At 36.4% G+C, this 19,281-nt stretch overlaps 1 non-coding gene across 1 annotated transcript; it reads left to right on the forward strand.

Annotated features, from left to right (window-relative positions):
• The first annotated feature begins 6,827 nt into the window (after nt 1–6,827).
• Nucleotides 6,828–6,900, forward strand: TRNAK-CUU. Its single transcript has one exon. It is a non-coding gene; the product is annotated as a tRNA-Lys (tRNA).
• The last annotated feature ends 12,381 nt before the right edge of the window (nt 6,901–19,281 follow it).

A 19,281-nucleotide genomic window follows, 5' to 3' on the forward strand; every position in this document is an offset into this window, starting at 1 on the left:
TTTTTGTTAAAAAATTTAAAATACAGATATCAGATAAAATATGATCATTTTTTTGTAAAGTATACACAAGTATATTTATTAATATATATGTATAAATACATACACATGCACACACATATCCTTTGTTAAACAACAACATTCAACTAAGTAAATTTGAAGATCAAATTGGCTTTATTCAAGGATTCATGAATCAGACAGCATCCCATCTAGGAAAGAGAAAGGAGTTCTAAGGAGCTTTCTTTGGGGGATAGAAAGGGTCTATCAGATGGATTACCTCACCACTGCTGTTTCCCAACTGACTGGTTAAGATTACATCCCTGCAAGAGGTTGAAACTGCAATTAGGTTAGGTATTAAGTCTTGGTTTGCTAATAGGGGCTTAGCATAAGTGACTCCATTTTGAGCCTGTTGTCTTATAAGCAAGAAAAAAAATGTCTAGAAAGCTAAGAACCAAATGTTAGTAATTATAACTTTGGGGGATGGGAGTGGGGTAGGAGTGGCACTTTCCCTTCTAGAATGTATTCTTTAAAAAAGAAGGAGGGTTAATAAGTGTGAATTTTATTTTCATTTTGTTTTCATTCCATTTTTCTGCTCTTTTTTTCAAAAAGTTAAAAATATATATTCAAAACATAAATAACTAAAATAAAACATAAATCAACAGCATAATTTGGGAAATATCCCCAATTTTACATTTGAAGATGGAAGAAAATGAAGGTACACAACACAGTTTAATCTTAATGTTCAAATTACATGTCTAGATCTCTAAAAAGTTTCCTTTAAAAGTTGCTCAAATGTTCATTCTAGAGAAATCGATGAGGATATTTGTATGGGAGGACCAAAGTACTGCACATTGTACCCCCCAAAGGGTCCCACATGCACATCTCAGCAGTGTTCGCCGCCCCCCCCGCCTTTGTTATTATTCTAAAACTTTTCCCTGCTTACCCAGGAGATGAAATTCATAATGATCAAATATAAAATGATTGTTAATTTTTTAGTAATTTAAGGAGAGCAGGGTGAACACAGAATTACTGAGAATTTGCAGCACTAATCTTGGCCTGAACACTTGTGAGAGTCTGGTCTCCATTCTGTCTGATACAAAGAAGGTCTGTGGAAGTGCTCAGTTGGAACAAACAGGAATGTGGTGTGTCTCTGTGATTTCCTGTCCCTTCCCCCCCCTTTTTTTTTCCACAGAGATAGGTCCTTTGGTGAAAAGACATCTGTGCTTTCTTTTTTCTCTTAAAGACTGAATGTCATGATTTAGGACACACAAATGTAATTTCAACTTTGACTGCCTGCTGGTTTATTTCATGCACCTGCTTTTGGAGGAAGGAGAGACAGGATTTTAAGAGACATTTTGAGGCCAGAGCTGACATTTGACCTGATACATCCCACAGGAACTTGGAAAACAAAAGCACTTATTCATAATGTGTGATTTAAACAACCAAGGAACACATTTGCAATTATATTTACATATCAACACATAGACTTGCTTCTTTCCTTGTTATTTTTTTTACTTAAGTCATAAAATGAAAGGGTTAAGATTTCTCTTTTTGTATTTATAACCCTGTATCAAATCCTATATCACTTTATAAGTTAAACTTTGTTTCTTGGTTTCAGTTTTTCAATGCCCCTATATAATATTTTACGTTTTTTGATTTATAAACGGTCTATATAAATTCACATATATAATTTCCAGTATCTGTAAATTTAATTGTTTCTAACTAAAATCTTCTATTAAAAATGTTCTTTCATATCTGAGTATTAAACAACTATAAAGATAGAATTGTTATAAAGAGCCATCCTAAACAGTTTTGCTAAAAGTCTGGCAGTGAATAAATTGAGGACAAACAATTCTTGTACTTTAAATTGCTTTCTGTAATGAATGTTTATGCAGCTCAAGTTAACTGCCAAGGGCTTAATTTAAGGAAATAAATATCAGAATCAAAAAACAGAACAAAAAGCAGACAAAGTAGATGTTTAATAAAAATAGATTAACCACTGCTTCTTTTTTGCTTACCAAAGGGCATGGCTTTCTCCATCTTTGATGCCTTGAATTAAGGTCGTCTATCTCTACTACCATGAATTAACTAATTTCTTGAGGACTATAAGTTACAGAAGCAAAGCATGAAAGAAAAAATAGGGAACCTCCAGATTGTAAATATAAGAGTAATGCTGTGCTTTATAGTGACACCATGTATTTGTGAGAATTGATGAATAGCAGATGTCCTGAGACCTGTGAAAACATCTGCAACAACCACTTGAAGGTGAGAAAATAATCTGATTAATTTCCTTTTTTGGTTTGTTCTGTACTCTCCTTATATATTATTTTTCAACCAAACAGTCTTTCTTTCCATCATTCCTGTATGGAATTTGGTAAAGTTAGAAGTTTCACAGTGCCAGGATACTGTTACAGATAGATAGGTCAGGCGATTTGTATTTTTCTTTTAGCCATGATACCGCCATAGATATTAAACCTATCTTCTAATCTGTGAGTATTTTCTACGCTTGTTTGCTAAAATGGTAAGACTCAGTGACATGAAAACAAAGATGAGTCATTGGTAGGATACTTTTTTTTGATAAAATGTCTTCCTGAGAGGGGGTCATATTTGGTGGCAATTAAACCATGCAGGAAGCAGATGCCCATTTCCAGCATGCTTGTCCTGTGGCCTTCTATTGCTTGAGCAATCAACTTGAGTTAGCTGAGTGTGAGCACACACCAAGCCTCTCAGGAGGGTCCTTTCCATTTTTCTATTTAGTAAAGCTCAGTGCACTTCTGCTTCTCAGAAAAGTTAATGTCATTGGGTTGAGTTGTAGATTTCCTGGGCATCTGCACAATGGAGGTATTTACCCTGAGAGGAAGTGACCATATTATGGTACACCTAGCTCTAACTAAGGGGAGTAAATAAAAAGAACTCTTTAAAGAAGTATGCTTTTAGAGATCTCATGCTGAGATGGAAGGGTAAGGTAAAAATCCACAGAACTACAAAGAATTAAGTCCTGTCCTATTTTATTCTACTTTTTCTGGCCGAGGCGTCTCTACTTGTGTGTGGTCACAGTAAAAAGTGACCTTGGGATGGTAACCTCTGGGACAAAGCACTTCCATTTTCTTTGATTTAAGACTACTCTTATGCCTTTATTTAGTCTATACTATTCATCTTCAATCTAAAAAGGGATTTGCCAGCACTGCACTTAAGCTTTTTCTCTTCAGGTTCAGTCTCTCCTACTTCTCTCTTTTGACTCATCCTCTCAACTCTTCAGTGACAATGACTAAATTTAGCTTAAAAAGAGAACAAAGGGGTCAACTCTACAAAATATAAAAGAAAAACCAAACAGACAGACAACAATAGTCATTTGCTCCGTGACTGCTGTCGCCTTTGGGGGACTTTCTCTGATACCTGAAGGGGTTTAGTTGATTGGAACCTTTGGGTCTCCACAGCCTTGAAACAGCTCGAGTTGTGTGGCATATCTCTTGAAGCTTTGCCTGAAGGACAGCTGGTTTAGCTATAGAAGTGAAATCTGATCACCTAAATCCCTCCCCAGAGAATGAAAAAAAGAGAGAAATACTTCCACAGATATTCAAATCAAAAGAAACCCAGAGTGGGTCTACCGAAGAGGAGTGTTTGCTAAGCCTTCTCTGTAGATGTTCATAGTAGACAGTGGGCAGAGACAAGTACAAAACTATCTTATTTATGGACGAAATCCCACCTGTAGCCAAAGAAAAAGATGTCTTGAGAAGAGATGAAGCAGAGGCTGCAGCTTTCCACAGGGAAAGCTGAGGAGGAGGTCAGCCAGATGCAAAAAACTGAAAGTTTCTATCAGCTCGAAATGAGGTTAAGGCTCTGATTTTTTCTGCACCAAAGTCCTTCATCCATCTAACCTTGCCTTGGAGGGATTCGGCACTTAACCATATCCCAAATTAGTTAACCGGCAACTGTCACCAAAACATCAGAGTGTTGAACAAAGATGCTTAGAAGAAGCTAATAAAGAAAGAAAGAAGCTGAGAAATACATGCTTAGGGATTTCTTAAATTTGTAAAGAGGTCAAGCCTGCAAGCAAAATCTGAGCAAAAGCTAATCCAAAATAATATTTACTTACTATATGTCTGTTATTTGCAAGTCACTGGGCTAGGGCTATATTGGAACCAGGGTGACCAAGATGCAATTTCTCATCAGAGAACCCAATGTCTAGTGAAGGAAACAGACATAAACAGAGAGAGACAGAAAGGATCTACTAAAACATTTGGAGGATATAACAATAAGGCATAACTCAAGGTCTACAAATCCCACTTAACAGAAAATCTTTTCTTTCTTTTTCTCCCCACAGAACCAACTTTTGCGGTGTTTATAATAGCGTTTCAGTGCCTCTTCACTATTACTGGACAGTAGGTCCGAGTACTCCTTTCCTCTCCCCATAAGATACCTTCTAACATAACTGCTTCTCTGATTAAATCATATAATACATATTGAAGGACCATTGTGTGAAGACTATACTAATTTCAAGGCCTCAATCAAAAGAAACTGCATACATAGTCCTTACACTTAAGATTATTTTAATCTTCCTGGAGAAAGACAATATAGAAAATGAAGAAAGTGCTTGGAAATAATATTACAAAGCATGAATAAGATTTAGATATTCAAGTGTGCTGTTGAAACCAATTTACCAGATGTTCACATTAAAACACAGTATTGGTATGGGAGTATCAGTAAATTCACACTTATTCTATACATACACACACAGAGACATGATTTTGCTGTACATATTGCTATAGTAAAAGGTCTTTATTTGTTTTTTTTTCCAATTTTTTATTTAAATTCCAGTTCATTAACAGAGTATAATATTAGTTTTAGGTGTAGAATTTAGTGATTCATCACTTGCATACAATACCCAGTGCTCATCACCAAGTGCCCTCCTTAATTTCCATCACCTATTTAACCCATTAAAAAGTCTTAAAAATAGAAATTGCTACAACTTTTCTCCCCTAGTCATTTAATTTTTGGTTATATTAATAAAATATGTAAATTTTTAAACATTTTACAAATTCCTGAATTGACAGTTCACAGATGGACATAAAGATAAGAACTAAATGAAGTTGCTGAAGTGTTCTGACATATTCTTGAAAAAGAGAGCATAAATATTATTATTTTTTATATTGCACATGGAATATTTTGGTAATATTGCTAGAAGAGTGAATTCCTTTTTTTTAACTTTTTTTTTTAACGACTTATTTATCTTAGAGAGAGAGAGGAGAGTGTGTGCGCCCACCAGCGGGGTAGGGGAAGAGGAAGAGGGAGAGAGAGAATCCCCAAGCAGACTCCCCACCGAGCGTGGAGCCAGACATGGGCCTTGATCTCATGACCCTGAGATCGTAACCTGAGCTGAAATCCAGAGTAGGCTGCATAACCAGCTGAGCCACCCAGGCTCCCCAAGAGTGAATTCCTTCTAAAATTCTTAAATGTACACAGTTCTAAGCATGCCACATATAATCTTTTTTCTATTATATAATTTCCCTAGAAATATTGCTGAATCTGTATGAATTTCATCTAGAGGAGAAGGGCTGCAATGACACTGCTGATTTTTGCACATGAGTTAAATAGAATTGGTTTATGAAAAGGCAATGTTGAAGCAATATAGATCCAGGTCAGCATTCTCTAACTCTAAATTTTTATTCTAACCACAGCCTAGCTTAAGTAGATAGATTTGTCTCTCCAACTGTTTCTTGTCTCATATGTGAAATGTCTATTTGTCTTTAAAATGGGCAAGAGTGGTAGAGAAAGAGAGAATCAATTCATGGAATCCCAGAATTAGAAACACTGAGTCCTTAGGGTGCCTGGGTGGCTCAGTCAGTTGAGGGTCTGACTCTTGATTTCAGCGCAGGTCACGATCTCAGGGTCGTGAAATGGAGCCCTGTGTGGGGTTCCACACTGGACATAGAGCCTGCTTAAGATTCTCTCTCTGCCTCTCCCTCTGCCCCTCCCCCCAGGCTCTCTCTACCTCTCTCTAACAAACAAAAACAAAAACACTGAGTCTCTTCAAGCAGCCATCACTGTGGTTCCCAGGAGGGTAACCAGACACAGTGACAAAGCCAGGCAAATGAAATTACGAGATGGGGCTTTGAGTGCCTTGTGAAATGGCAATGAAACTATAGGAAATCCTTTGGACATGCAAGAGACCAGCCTATACTTAGGCAGTATTAATCCAAGTGGCACGTTGAACACTTTCACCTGGGTTCATATTCTTACGACCCTACCATTCCAGCGATGAGAAGAGGCAGGAAGCAAGGCAAGGTAAACCGCAAGAAAGACTGTCTGAGTGAGTGAAAGAGCAGTGATCCCTAGGCTTAGGGATCACAGAGAATGAGCCATTGAATCCTAGCAGCATTTCCTCTGACTCTATTTTTATGTGTATTCTTTTCACAGTGTTTGTACTCAGTTATTTTCACCTTTCATCTTATATTATCCAGTCAAGACAATATTTTTCAAAGTTACTTAACTCAGCCCCTTTCTTTACCACTTGTGTTAGTGTGGGTTTATAATACAGTTATGTTCAATTATCAGAATCTGTATTTCCTTTTGGGTTCCCCTGACATTTTTTTTTAAAGATTTTATTTATTTATTTGAGAGAGCATGAGCAAGAGCTCACAAGCAGGGGAAGCAGCAGAGGGAGAGGGAGAAGCAGGCTCCCCACTAAGCAGGGCCCAACGCGGGACTCGATCCCAGGACCCTGGGATCATGACCTGAGCCAAAGGCAGATGCTTAACAGACTGAGCCACCCAAGCGCCCCTTCCCCTGACATTCTAACTCATTTTTTAAAAGAATGTGCCCACAGGGAGGCCTGGTTGGCTCAGTTGGTAGAGCATGTGACTCTTGATCTCAGGGTCATGAGTTCAAACCCCACATTGGGCATGGAGCCTACTTAAAAAAATTAAAATTAAAATAAAAAAAAATAAGGTTGACATACAGTAAAATTCCCTCACTGTGGCATACAGTTCTCTGGGTGTTCACAAAAGCACTGAATCATTCATTCCCCTCCATAGTACTGTACCAAATAGTTCCATCACTTCCAAAATTCCCTTGACTACACTTTGTGGTGAATCCCTCCTCTCGGACTCAACCTTGGCACTGATGATCTGCTTTCTGGCTTTGCATTTTCCCAGAATGCCATATATTTGGAATCAGAGAAAATGAAAGTCTTTTAGTCTGGCTTCTTTCACTTAAAAAATGCATTTAAGATTCATGCATATTGCTGTGAGAATCCATCATTTTGAGTTTTTTTCCTTTTTCTTGCTGAGTAGTATTCTATTGCATGTATGTAGCACTATTTGCTCATCCATTCCTGTGCTGAAGGACATTTGTATTGTTTCCAAATGTTGGAGCTTATGAATGAAGTTGCTATGAATGTAAACATACTAGTGTTCATAAATTATTATGATTATAATTCCCTACAGTAAATGCTTAGGAGTAGGAAAGTTAGGTTATACGGTTATATGGTAAATATACAGTATGTTTATCATTATATGTAATTGCCCGAATATGTTCCAAGGTTGCCATACTATTTTGCCTTCCCACCAAGTTGCTCTTTATATTCACCACACTTTATGCTGTAATTTTTTCTTTTATTTTAGTCATTTTAATATGAGTAGTGAGATCTCATGGGGGTTTTAATTTGTAATTTCCTAAAGACTAATGATGTTGATCATCTTTTCATATGCTGATTTCTCATCTGTATATCTTCTTTGATGAAGTATCAGTTCAAATGCATCCTCTTTTTTAATTTTAAAAAATTATAAAGTTCTTTATACACCTTGTATACAAGCCTATTATTAGGTAAGTGATTTGCATAGATTTCCTTCCAGGATAGTCATATGACTCTTCTTTTTGTTACCTTAAAAGTACTTTTCATAAAGCAAAATATTTTAATTTTGATAATTTATCCAAGTCATAATTTTTTTCTTTGATGAATCTTGCTTTTGGAGTCATATCTAAAAACTACTGGCAAAACCCAAATCACACAGATTTTCCAACTCTAGGATTGCCATTAAGGTCTATGATCCATTTTGAGTTAATTTTTGTGTAAAATGTGAGTTGTGTGTCAAATTCACTTTTTTGCACATGGACATTGAGTTGTATTAGCATTATTTGTTGGAAGACTATACTTTCTTTCTTGATTTGTCTTTGCACTTTGGTCAAAATCATTTTACTATGTTAAAATAGATGTATTTCTGGACTTCCTATTTTGTTTCATTGATCTGTTTGTTCTTTCATTGATACCACATCTTGAATACTGTAGCTTTTAGTAAGTTTTGAAAATAAGTAGTGTGAGTCCTCCAACTTGTTCATTTGCTTCAAAATCATATAAGTTACCTTAGTTCCTTTGCCTTTCCATACAAATGTCAGAATAATCTCATGATTAACTAAAACTAACAAACAAACAAACATAAACCCCCCCCCAAAAAAAAACACTGTTGGGATTATAGTTTGTTAATTTGGTGAATTACACTGACCAGTTTTCAAATGTTGAGTAAGTTTGCATTCCTGAGATGAATCCCACTTGGTCAAGATAGATTATCCTTTTTATATGTTACTATATTTAATTAGTTAATATTTTGTTGAGGACTCTTAAGTCTATGTTCATGAGAGATATTTTTCAGTATTTTTCTTATAAAACCCTTGTCTGGTTTAGACATTAGAATAATGTTAGCCACATAAAATGAGCTGGGAAGTGTATTCCCTTCTATTTTCTGGATGTGGGACTGCATGAACTTGGTATTATTTCTTCCTTATATATTTGGTAGAATTTACCAATAAAATCACTTGGGCATGGAGTTCTTTTTTGGAGGAGATTCAATTTCTTTACCAGAGAAAGGATTATTCTAGCTATGTATTTCTTCTTGAGTGCGTTTTGGTAATCTGTTTTTTCAGGAATGGGTCAATTTTACCTAAGTTTTAGAACTTATGGACATAGAATTTTTTGTGGTATTTCTGTATTATCCTGATGATGTCTATGATGTCAGTAGTGACATCCTCTTATCATTCCTGATACTGGTAGGTTGCATTTTTCTGTGTCTTTAAAAAATTGTTGTTGTCAATTAGATGTTTACCAATTTTCCCTTTTCAAAGAACCAGTTTTTGGTTTCACAGATTTTCACTTATCACTCTTCTATTTTCAAATTCATTGATTTCTACTCATTATTATTTCCTTTCTTTTGCTTGTGGTAAGTTTACTTTTCTTCTTCTGGTTTCTTAAGGTAGGAAGTAAGATCACTGCTTTGAGTCCTTTCCTCTTTTCCAATATGAACATTTAATGCTATAAATTTTCCTGTAAGCACTGCTTTCATTGCAAATCTCATTTTGATATGTTGAGTTTTCATACTCACTCATTTCAAATTATTTCTCAATTTCCCTTGAGATTTCTTTTTTGACCCATGAATTATTTAAAAGTGTGTTGTTCAATTTTCAAATATTTGGAGATTTTCCAAAATCTCTATGTTACTGATTTCTATATTAATTCCATTATGATCTGAAAACATACTACATATGGTTTCTATTTGAGTTCAGTTAGCAGTTGAATTGTTGTTTGTTGCTGCTGTGGTTACCCTCAGTGTGCCATGGGCTTCAAATTTCTGCAATCATACTTTGTGTTTGGTGTGGGAGTTTCTATGCCAGAACAGTGTCTCATCTGGGTGCCACACTGCAGGTTGCCTCTTGAAGATTCTCCTCAGAAAAGATTTCTTGGCAATGTGTGTGTTGCACTTCTGCCCACTCCCTGCAATATTCTGCTCTTACTTGTAATTTGTAATTCTAAGTGTGTTAGTTTGTTAGTGGAAATTCTCTGCTGTTTTGATGAAGTCTCTGTCTTAGGCAGACTCTAAATCCTGGGTCTCGGGGATGGAGTCTTCTAATTCCTTCCCACTCCCTCTTCTCAGCTCTGAGCTGAGGGCATAGTCCTGCTCCTTGCCCAGGAGTGGGCATTTTTCCTCCATGAGTCCCGTCCTCAAGCTGACCTGAGTTTTCCCCAGTGTCCTAAGGACAAGAATTTCTTTCCCATCTTTCAAGGCTCCTGTTCCCTTCCTCTGAGTCTACATGTTCCTCAATGAACACATTTTTGAATCTCTTTTGGATCTTCTCTGTGAGCATCTTTTGGTGTTCATTGCAGATGGCCTACAATAATGTGCTATCTCCCCCAGTTTTTTTCTCTGCTGGGCTTCACAGTGTCTCACCAACCCACAATAAGCCTTCATCAATCATCACCAGTGTCTGGCTAGGGGTGTGTTTAATCCATGGAAACTAGTGCTCACCTCTCCTCTATCTTTGCAGGCGCTAATGTCTTCTTAGGTTTTGGGCCATCAATCTGTTCTGTGAACTCAGGTTTCTGATGGGTCAAAAAAATCATGAATTTTAGGTTAATCTGGCTCTTTCTCATTATAAGCATGGGCACAACACTGTTAGCTCACTATATACTGGAAATTGCCACTTAGTTTTAAGTATCTAAGATGAGAAATTGATAAAGAGAGACCTCCCCACAAATGTGAAATAATTCTAGGCTTCTCTTACTATATAAAATACACTAGTCAAGAAAAGGGACAGTCAAAAGAAACAAGGCAAGGTGGGTAGATTTCAAGAAAAGATAAGTAACAGATTCTCGATGGCCATGCACCCCTTTCCTTCATCTAACAGAAAACTCCACATCTAGCACCAAGTCTCAAAACTGCCCTGGTTCTTGCACCTCCATATTAGCCTTGCTCTTGGGGATTTAATGAGAGATATAGAAGTAGTTGTCCTAGAGGCCAATACTGTATGAAGTGAGGTTGACCATTATTTAATAAATATTTTTCATCTGTTGTTAAAATTTTAAAGTAGACATATAATTTTCTTCACTACAAGTTTCCATTAAATTTATTCTGGCAGGCTACAGATTACAGCACTGATCTACAAGACAAAAATACTAGTGTTCTTATTTTGTTCTTGCAACGCTTTGTCAGACTTTGAGTAATAAGTTATTTAACTATTTTGAATCTTAGTTTTTTAAATTTTACAATGGAAGTACAATCTCAACTATGCATTGGAGTGATGAGAATCTCATGAGGCAATGTTCTTGGAAGCCATTTGACAAGAATCAAAGTCTATTCAAAAAAGTAATACAATTTCACCCTTAGTCTATTGTCATAGATTCTTTTTTTTAAAATATTTTATTTATTTATTTGAGAGAGAGAGAGAGAGAGAGAGAGAAATCATAGAGGGGAGAGTGTCAGAGGAAGAAGCAGACTCCCTGCTGAGCCAGGAGCCTGATGCGGGACTCAATCCTGGGACTCCAGGATCATGACCTGAGCTGAAGGCAGTTGCTTAACCAACTGAGCCACCCAGGCACCCTATGGTCATAGATTCTTAAAGCTAAAATGGGGAGAACATTTAACACCAACCCTTGTGCAGGATAAGAGTACTCTCTCCTCTGGATATTTTTGGATGAGCACTGAAAAATTTACACTTTCCCATTTTCCTCAAATCTTTGCTTGTTACCAGCAAACTGTTATGGCTATAACTATTGAGTTATGCAAAGAGTTATGCAAAGAGTTGCTGCATTCATTAATGCAAATATTTTCTGCTTTGATTGTCCTCTGGCTACATATATTTTACTTGATTTGATATTTGTATTGCCAAGCCTTTATCACCTACAAGTTTTTCAGTTATCTGTATGGATGGGGCATTTCTTCAGCCCATGGACTTATCCATTTTGTACAACTTTCCATTTCAGAGGTGACGTTTTGTGTTCTTCAAATTGTTAAGGACCTAAGGTCCTTGGCAACAGCAAATGAAAACTATGCCAGCTAAAGCTCAGGGAAACCTTATGAGGAATCAGGACGAGAAAAAGAGACACAGGTAGACTCACCAGTGGAGTCAGAAGGAAATTCATGAACTTAGGCTGTTCCTTCTCTTCTACCTAGTGCTACTGACTTTGTTTTCTCTAAGTTTCTGCCATTTTTAAGTCTCTTGTCTGCTCCTTTCTGTTCTTCATTTAACCAGCCTCCAAAGCAAGGCTTTTATTTCCCTCAAATGTTGGGGCCATACTCAGCTCTGACTTGCATAATGCTGACTATGGCCCAAATTATATAATTTCAGAATTTGGAGATAGAATTCCAGTGTCTTATTTAAAAGGATGAATTAGTGGCCTGGAGGCTGATAAAATATTACAGAAACCTGAGTAACTTAGTGTTCTGACTGTGAAGGAGAGCCCTGCTTCAACTTGCTTTCATTCATCCCTACCTCAATTCCATTTCATTCCCTTGATGTGTTGGAGAAAGCTAAAAATCCAAGTCCCCCTTGAAAATGACAATTACATTTTCTACTGTGCTGGGTTTTATGTAAAGAAAACTTTATTAAAAATCATATTTCATGTACAAAAAATATATTAAAGAGTTATAAGAACTATAAAAATAGAAAGCTGCACCAATTTTCTCCAGGCTGCTTATTAAATAAAGGAGATGGTGCATATACTTGATTTAGTGAATGTGAATTAAACAATCCGTGTGTATTATGAGATGTATTGACTCACAGATTTCTTTATAGCAGTATTATGTTTGTTTTCTTATGCAAAATATATATGTACTGATTAATGAAAAGAAATGTAGTAAAGTGAAAAATGTGACTTGCATTCTTTTTTTTTTGATTTTCCCCTTTAGAAATCCTCCTGATCATGCAGATTATCATTTCATCAAAGAGTCTTCTTCTTTGTTTAAAGCCATTGATAGTTCTGTGTGCCAAACTCCTTTCTCAAAGTCAGATTAGACTTGCAGTATTAGTGATAAATGTCACCTCTACCAGGCAACATAAGGTTTTAAAAATATGCTGTGCACAATAGCAAGTTGGAGTTACAGTGTGTTGAAAGAGGAGGTATCAGTGAAGGATAATTTCTGGATACTTATTTTGAATTCTCTCTTTCCCAGAACTCATGACCAGGATCAGAGAAGCAGTATACATTCTACTCTTTGTCAAACGCTATTAACAGTGGTGAGACCTAGGCATCACTTCTGGAAGCTTGTGAAGATAAGAACAATAGGGATGCACAACAAATCAAAGATCCTAGAGTTCCATCCTTAATAATGAAACTATCAGCCTCTTAAGCCCCATAAGACAGTTAGAACTGAAACCATCTTTAGCCACCAACATACCATCTATATTAACATGACTTTATTATTTCTGGAAATTCTTGCTCAGGAAGATAACATTCCAAATACTGTATTGTTTATTTCACATACTTCCTGAAAATCCATCTATCTGAACAACAGATTATTCTTCAATAGTTTGCTAAACTGGAATCATCAAAAACTTAGGATTTTACTCTTCAAGTTTCTTTTCAAACTCTCATATCTCTGTGTTTACTAATCTTAAAGTATCATATCATATCATTAACTTAGTTCCCATCAGGCCTTCAGTATCGAAAAACTTTTAAATAGTTCTTCCAACGGATTTCCCAATTTTGTCCGTTGCTTCCAAGATTCTCCTAAGACTCTCAAGATAGTGACCTCTCTAGCTTTAGTAAATAAACTTGGCATTCCTCCATTAACAAGGTATTTTTGACTTTAGGAAGTCATCAGTATATGTGACCAAGGGCAAAGGGGCAGATAAATGAAATTGATGAGCTTTAATAGTTGATAGAGTCACTGTCTGCTTCTCCCAGGGATAGTCCCTGTGAAAATGTCTGTAATGGCAATGAAATTAAAGTGGACATTAAGATGCATTCTGAGGGCCTTTTCACCCCACCATTTTAGGTTTTCGGTTTCTTTCCATGTAAAATTTGGCTTCACAGATTTCCAGAACTTGAAATACAAGTCTTTTCACGGGCATTTTAATTTCTCTTCAGAACTCAAGTGATCATTTTTTCCCCCCCTCTCACTAAGAAATAGAAAAGTGTTCAGATATGCTGTTGCCACGTTTACTGAATTTTTAAAAAGAAAATGATCACTGAAACATCTTGTGAGTGGGAAAAATACGATCACTGAAGCAAGGATTATGTACACCTAACAGTCTGAGTACTAATCCGTGACTTTAAAATTTTAAAATACCGGGGCGCCTGGGTGGCTCAGATGGTTAGGCGTCTGCCTTCGGCTCAGGTCATGATCTCAGGGTCCTGGGATCGAGTCTCGCATCGGGCTCCCTGCTCCTTGGGAGCCTGCTTCTCCCTCTGCCTCTCTCTCTCTCTGTCTCTAATGAATAAATAAATAAAATCTTAAAAAAAATAAAATAAAATAAAATAAAATAAAATAAAATTTTAAAATACCAATTTATTACACATATCTACATTGCAAATAGCAAATATTGAAATGAACATCAAATTTTGTTCCATAGTTGTTGATGGGGAGCCAAATACTAAACTGCTATTATTCAAAGAAGAGACTATTATTTATTTCCCTTTTTTGTCATTACTTACCCTTTCTCACTATTATATCCAAAGCATAGTTTTAATTATACAACAGCTGTTAGGCACATGTTACTTCTTTTTTTAAAGCTTATTCTATCTGAAATATGAAGGCTGCATTTATCAACTTCCTTTAAAAGGAAGTACAAGCCCAAGACATATCTGTGGAATATAAGGTCCTGTGCCAAAGAAATTTATGTTTCTTGATTTTATTTTAATGAAAATCACTGCTGCCTCCATAGTTACACCCCTGTTCATTATGAAATAATTTTAAGAGGCTGCCTACTCTCAGAGAATTCCATTTCAGTAGTTCTTTTTAACATTCCAGGACCATTTTAAATAACAATGTGAATTATTTTAAGGAAACTCATTTTCAAATACAAGCTAAATGGGAATCTTAGAAAACAGCCTTACTGGAGTAAAAAATGTGCTTTGGAATACATTTTGCTATTTTACTAGCAAAGGGAGTTTTTTCATCTGTAAAAGGATGTTTCCTAAGTGATAATAAGGTTTATAGGTTTTTGATAAGAAATTTACAGTACTCTGACTTGTGATTAACAGCCATTGCCCTAGAGACACTGTCATTGGAGGTTCAATACCCATAAAAACAGTAATAGCATTAAGCTTAATATCATACTTAACTTGTTTATTTGATGTTAGGTGAAATGTATTTCAATATGATAGCAAATCAGAGAGTTTTTCTGTTGTCTCTTTTTTTTTTAACTTGATAACCCTGAAGGAATTGACTAGTAAAAATACATTCTGTTTATTTTAAATTTTGTAAGAACTCTTCAATCTCTCTGTCTCCCTCTCTCTCTCTCTCTCACACACACACACCAGTATTATTTCTAACATGACCAGCCTCCCCCAGCTTCTCTAAGCCATGATGATGCTTTGTTTGTTTATTTTGCTCTGTTTTATTTTGGTTAAAACCAGCAGTAGCAAGTCATTCCTTTGATCTTGAAATTATTCAGTATGTTGTTTGCCTCACTTTTTCAGCTTCTTCAAAAGTTTTAAAAGCTTTTCTTCTTATTCGTGTATATATATATATGTATATATATACACATAGCAGAGATACCCTAGAGAATATAGTTTGCCTGATGGAAGATTAGGGAGCTGGATTTCCATATAGGCTATATGTGTATGTGTGTGCAAGCTCACATGTGTATGTGAGTGTGTGTGTGTGTGTGTGTGTGTGTGTGTGTGTACACTGTGGGCCCTGATCCCTGACGAAGTCTCTCTCCTTTATTAAACTTTATTCAGGCTCCTCTGAATCCTCTTTTTGACTAGACCTCATCTTTGGGTCATGACATCAACAAAAGTTTATTAACATGTATGTTGCACATACACATGGGAATGGGTAGTGATGAGTAACTCAAAGGGATGCTTAGAACTTGAGCTTATATAGCATCTTAGCAGAGAATAATAATTTTGTAGAGAAGTGGCAAGACAAAGGAAAAGAACTTTGAACTTCTAAGATGGCAAACTGTGGGAAGATAAATACATGGAGAACTAAGAAAAGATAAGAGCTTGTTAGTAAAGTCTATTATGTACATTACTCTGGTGCCATATCTGGGCTGATAAAGTTCTAGAGTTGTCTCTAGTAATTAACTTCTGTCCTTTGTGGTGGAGGAGAGGGGAAGGGAGACATCTTTATAAATTTATGTCCGCTTTTAGGCAATAGTGGAAGAGGAGAGAGCTTTTCTTGTATCTACTTCTTTTCAATTGCCTTCAGCTCAAAATAATTTATATGCAAAAGAGGCATCCTTTGGTGTGGCATATTCTGCTGCCCTTCACCTGCACAGCTCAGTTTTAGCAAGAATCTCCCTTAGTAAGTTTAGAGAGAATCCCTCACTCTTCTTATCTGACCAAATTTCTCATTTCCCATTTTTGATATCTGACCACTCTGGCCTGTGTTCAGCAAGAATCCTCTTAAGTTTGTTTAGGAAGAATCGTCCTCATCTTGATGCCTCTTAGGAATTTTTCATCCATTGCTCCCCCATTCTTCCCAATGGCTATAAATCCCCAGCTATCTTTGCTATCTTTGGAGTTAAGTCAATCTCTCTCCCCTATTGCAATAGTCTTGACACCTATCAAAATAGTTCTGAATGAACTTTTCCTTTCCACTTTAATGAGTGTCAGAAAATTTTTTCCTTAGTATCCCCATCATTAACAATTCAGCCTAATTCTGGTCCTACAATCAGAAGTCAAATGGAACTGGATATTTCACCTTGTAGAATTTCCAGGGACCAAACATCCTCTCACAGTGTTGTGCACTTTCTCTTTGCAGTTTGCAGAGTGATGTAGAAACGCCAATACTGCATGCATGTTCAACACATTCAGAGCTATGGTTAATAAGAATGTGGAGAGGGGCAATGGATGCAAATGATTCCCCGACTTCCTCACTCCAAGGTTTAAGCCGGTCCCCTACCACTCCTTTCTGGGAGGTCTCATAGGTGTGACATGTTGTGAAAATGTATGAATCACAGAATTAAAACAAAAGAATATTTATGTCAAAGAAAGAGCAAAAGGGTTGATGATAAAGCAAAAATTCACCTGAGTTGTGGAGACTGAAATTCATGAGAAAAAGATGGAAAAGTACTCTCACTGATCTTCAGAACATAAACTTTTACTGTTTCTTTACTCTTCCTTTTTTCTTTCTCCTCCCTCAGAGATAGTAAACCATTGTATCATTTATGTATGCTGCCATTTATATGTCCCTTACAACTTTAATATGTATTATTTCAACAATCTTCAACATAACAGTCTGAAGTTGTTATTACTATACCTGTTTTACAGGGGAGGACTCTCAAGCATGCAGAGATTAAATGATTTGTTCATGACCACACAGCTAACAAGTGGCAAGCCAAAATTTAAACTCAACCCTGACTAAAATTTGTTCTTTGGATATTTGCCAGTGCTTTTCAAGTCTTAATGTGCATCTTTAAATAATCTGTCTTGTTAAAATGCACATCTAGGATCAGGAGCTCTGGGTGGGGACCTGGGATTCTGCATTGGTAGGGGATGCTGATGTTGCATTTCCCTGGGCCACACTTTGAGTAGCACTTGATGGTCATTAATTGGAAGTTGTAAAGTTTTCACCGATAATGTGCTTCATCATAATTTTGCCTCATTACTTTAACATATGTCTAAAATAACATAAATTGATTTATCCCAAAGTCCTTATTCTTCACTCAAACCAAAGGTTAGAGCTTTTTGGTATCCATAGAATTGCCCCAATCAAACTCTCCCTCAAGGTTTTTGCTTAGAAATCTCAAATCTAGTACTTTTTGTTTTTAGTCCATCCATCAAATCTTTCACTCTACTCACCATTTTTTTCTCCCTCTCCTCTGAACTCTTTTCAATTTATCTAGATCTTTTGGACACCTATAAGCAAAAAACTGAATGCTTTATTCCAGGTGTGGACCCATCATTCATATGGAAAATGCTATCACATCACGTCTCTCAGTTTTATGACACAAGTGATACAATCTCTTTCGGTATTGAGTTCAAAAGAATCCTGCACCTTTTTGTGACTCAGCTATATTGAAGATTTCTATCTAATTTGACATGGTAATTTACAGCCTCAAATATCTGTGCTTCTTCAAAAGAACTAATTTACATCTTTGAAGCTGGATGACACGTTTTTTTCCTATACCATGCGTGTTTCATCATTTTGTTGTTTCTGATGTTAGCACACAGCCCTCTTCATTTCCTAATTTGGTTTGATTGTTGGTGGGGAGCCTCTTTCATACCCTTTATAGCATATGGACTGCTATCAAAGGCAGAAACATACTCTATATTCCAAATGCCTCTGGATTGAAATGATGAAGTTCTAGAGCTAGGATTTTCAATTGTTTAAGAGTAAGACAAGGTGTCATGGATTCTATTTTGGGAGGTCCTGTGAGGCAAGGCCAACAGGGTTTAAGAGCTGATTAATTGGTTAATACATTTGAAATTCTGTATATTGTAAAACTTTCATTTTCAAGTTTTCCTTTGTTTTTCCTCCTTCTGCCACTGTGCTTGTGATACTCTTAGCTACCTAGAAATGTTTCTTTTGAAAAATTCCAATTTAGTCTTAGGTCAACCAGGAGGAAAAGGACTGATTCATGTGTAAGCCAGGAGAGCTAAGTGGAGAGCCTGTTCTGAGCATAAGGTCTCCTTTTAATTACATTTACACATATTTGAAAAAGAGTTGTACCTTTACATAAGAGGCTTGTGTTTATTCATTTTATACTTAAATACTGGTGAATTGTCCTTTGCAATGATAACTCCAATAGAGGGATAGTAAAGTCACTCACTAAAGACAGCTGGAAAAGCCTGGAAAAATCTAGTGGTGTGTTTGTGTGTGTGTGTGTGTGAGTGTGCATGTGAGTGCAAGCACGTAAGAGAGCACATGTGAGTAGGCTAACAAGGGAGCGGAAGGAAGACAAAAGGAGTGAAAGATAAGGAGGGAGGGAGAGATAACTAAAGGAAAATTTTAAATCTTTTTTTCCCCCTGAGGTCTACCTAATTAGAATTTTCTATCACCAAGGCTTCTTTGATACTATAGTTGCGAATATTTTTTAATTCAACCAATACATATTGAGGACCTCCTGTGAGTCAGTGACCAGCTAGGTAGCAAAAGGGGAAAGGCTGAAAAATATACTGTTGATGCCTTGAGGATTTCATCAATTATTAGGTGAGGTAAATTTCTGCAGCTCAATTAGTTCTTTTTATTGCAGTCCTAGTTTTCTTTTGTTACTTTATGCCAGGAAAACAACTTCTTATTGGAAGGAATACAACTTCTTATTCTGGGAAGAACAGGAAAGTCCTAGAAAAATTTACTGTAGAGAGGTATTTGGGCAGGACCCTGAAGACTAGGCTGGGAATTC

Source organism: Phoca vitulina, unplaced genomic scaffold, assembly GCF_004348235.1.
Source record: "Phoca vitulina isolate PV1807 unplaced genomic scaffold, GSC_HSeal_1.0 scaffold6, whole genome shotgun sequence".
Classification (NCBI taxonomy): domain Eukaryota; kingdom Metazoa; phylum Chordata; class Mammalia; order Carnivora; family Phocidae; genus Phoca; species Phoca vitulina.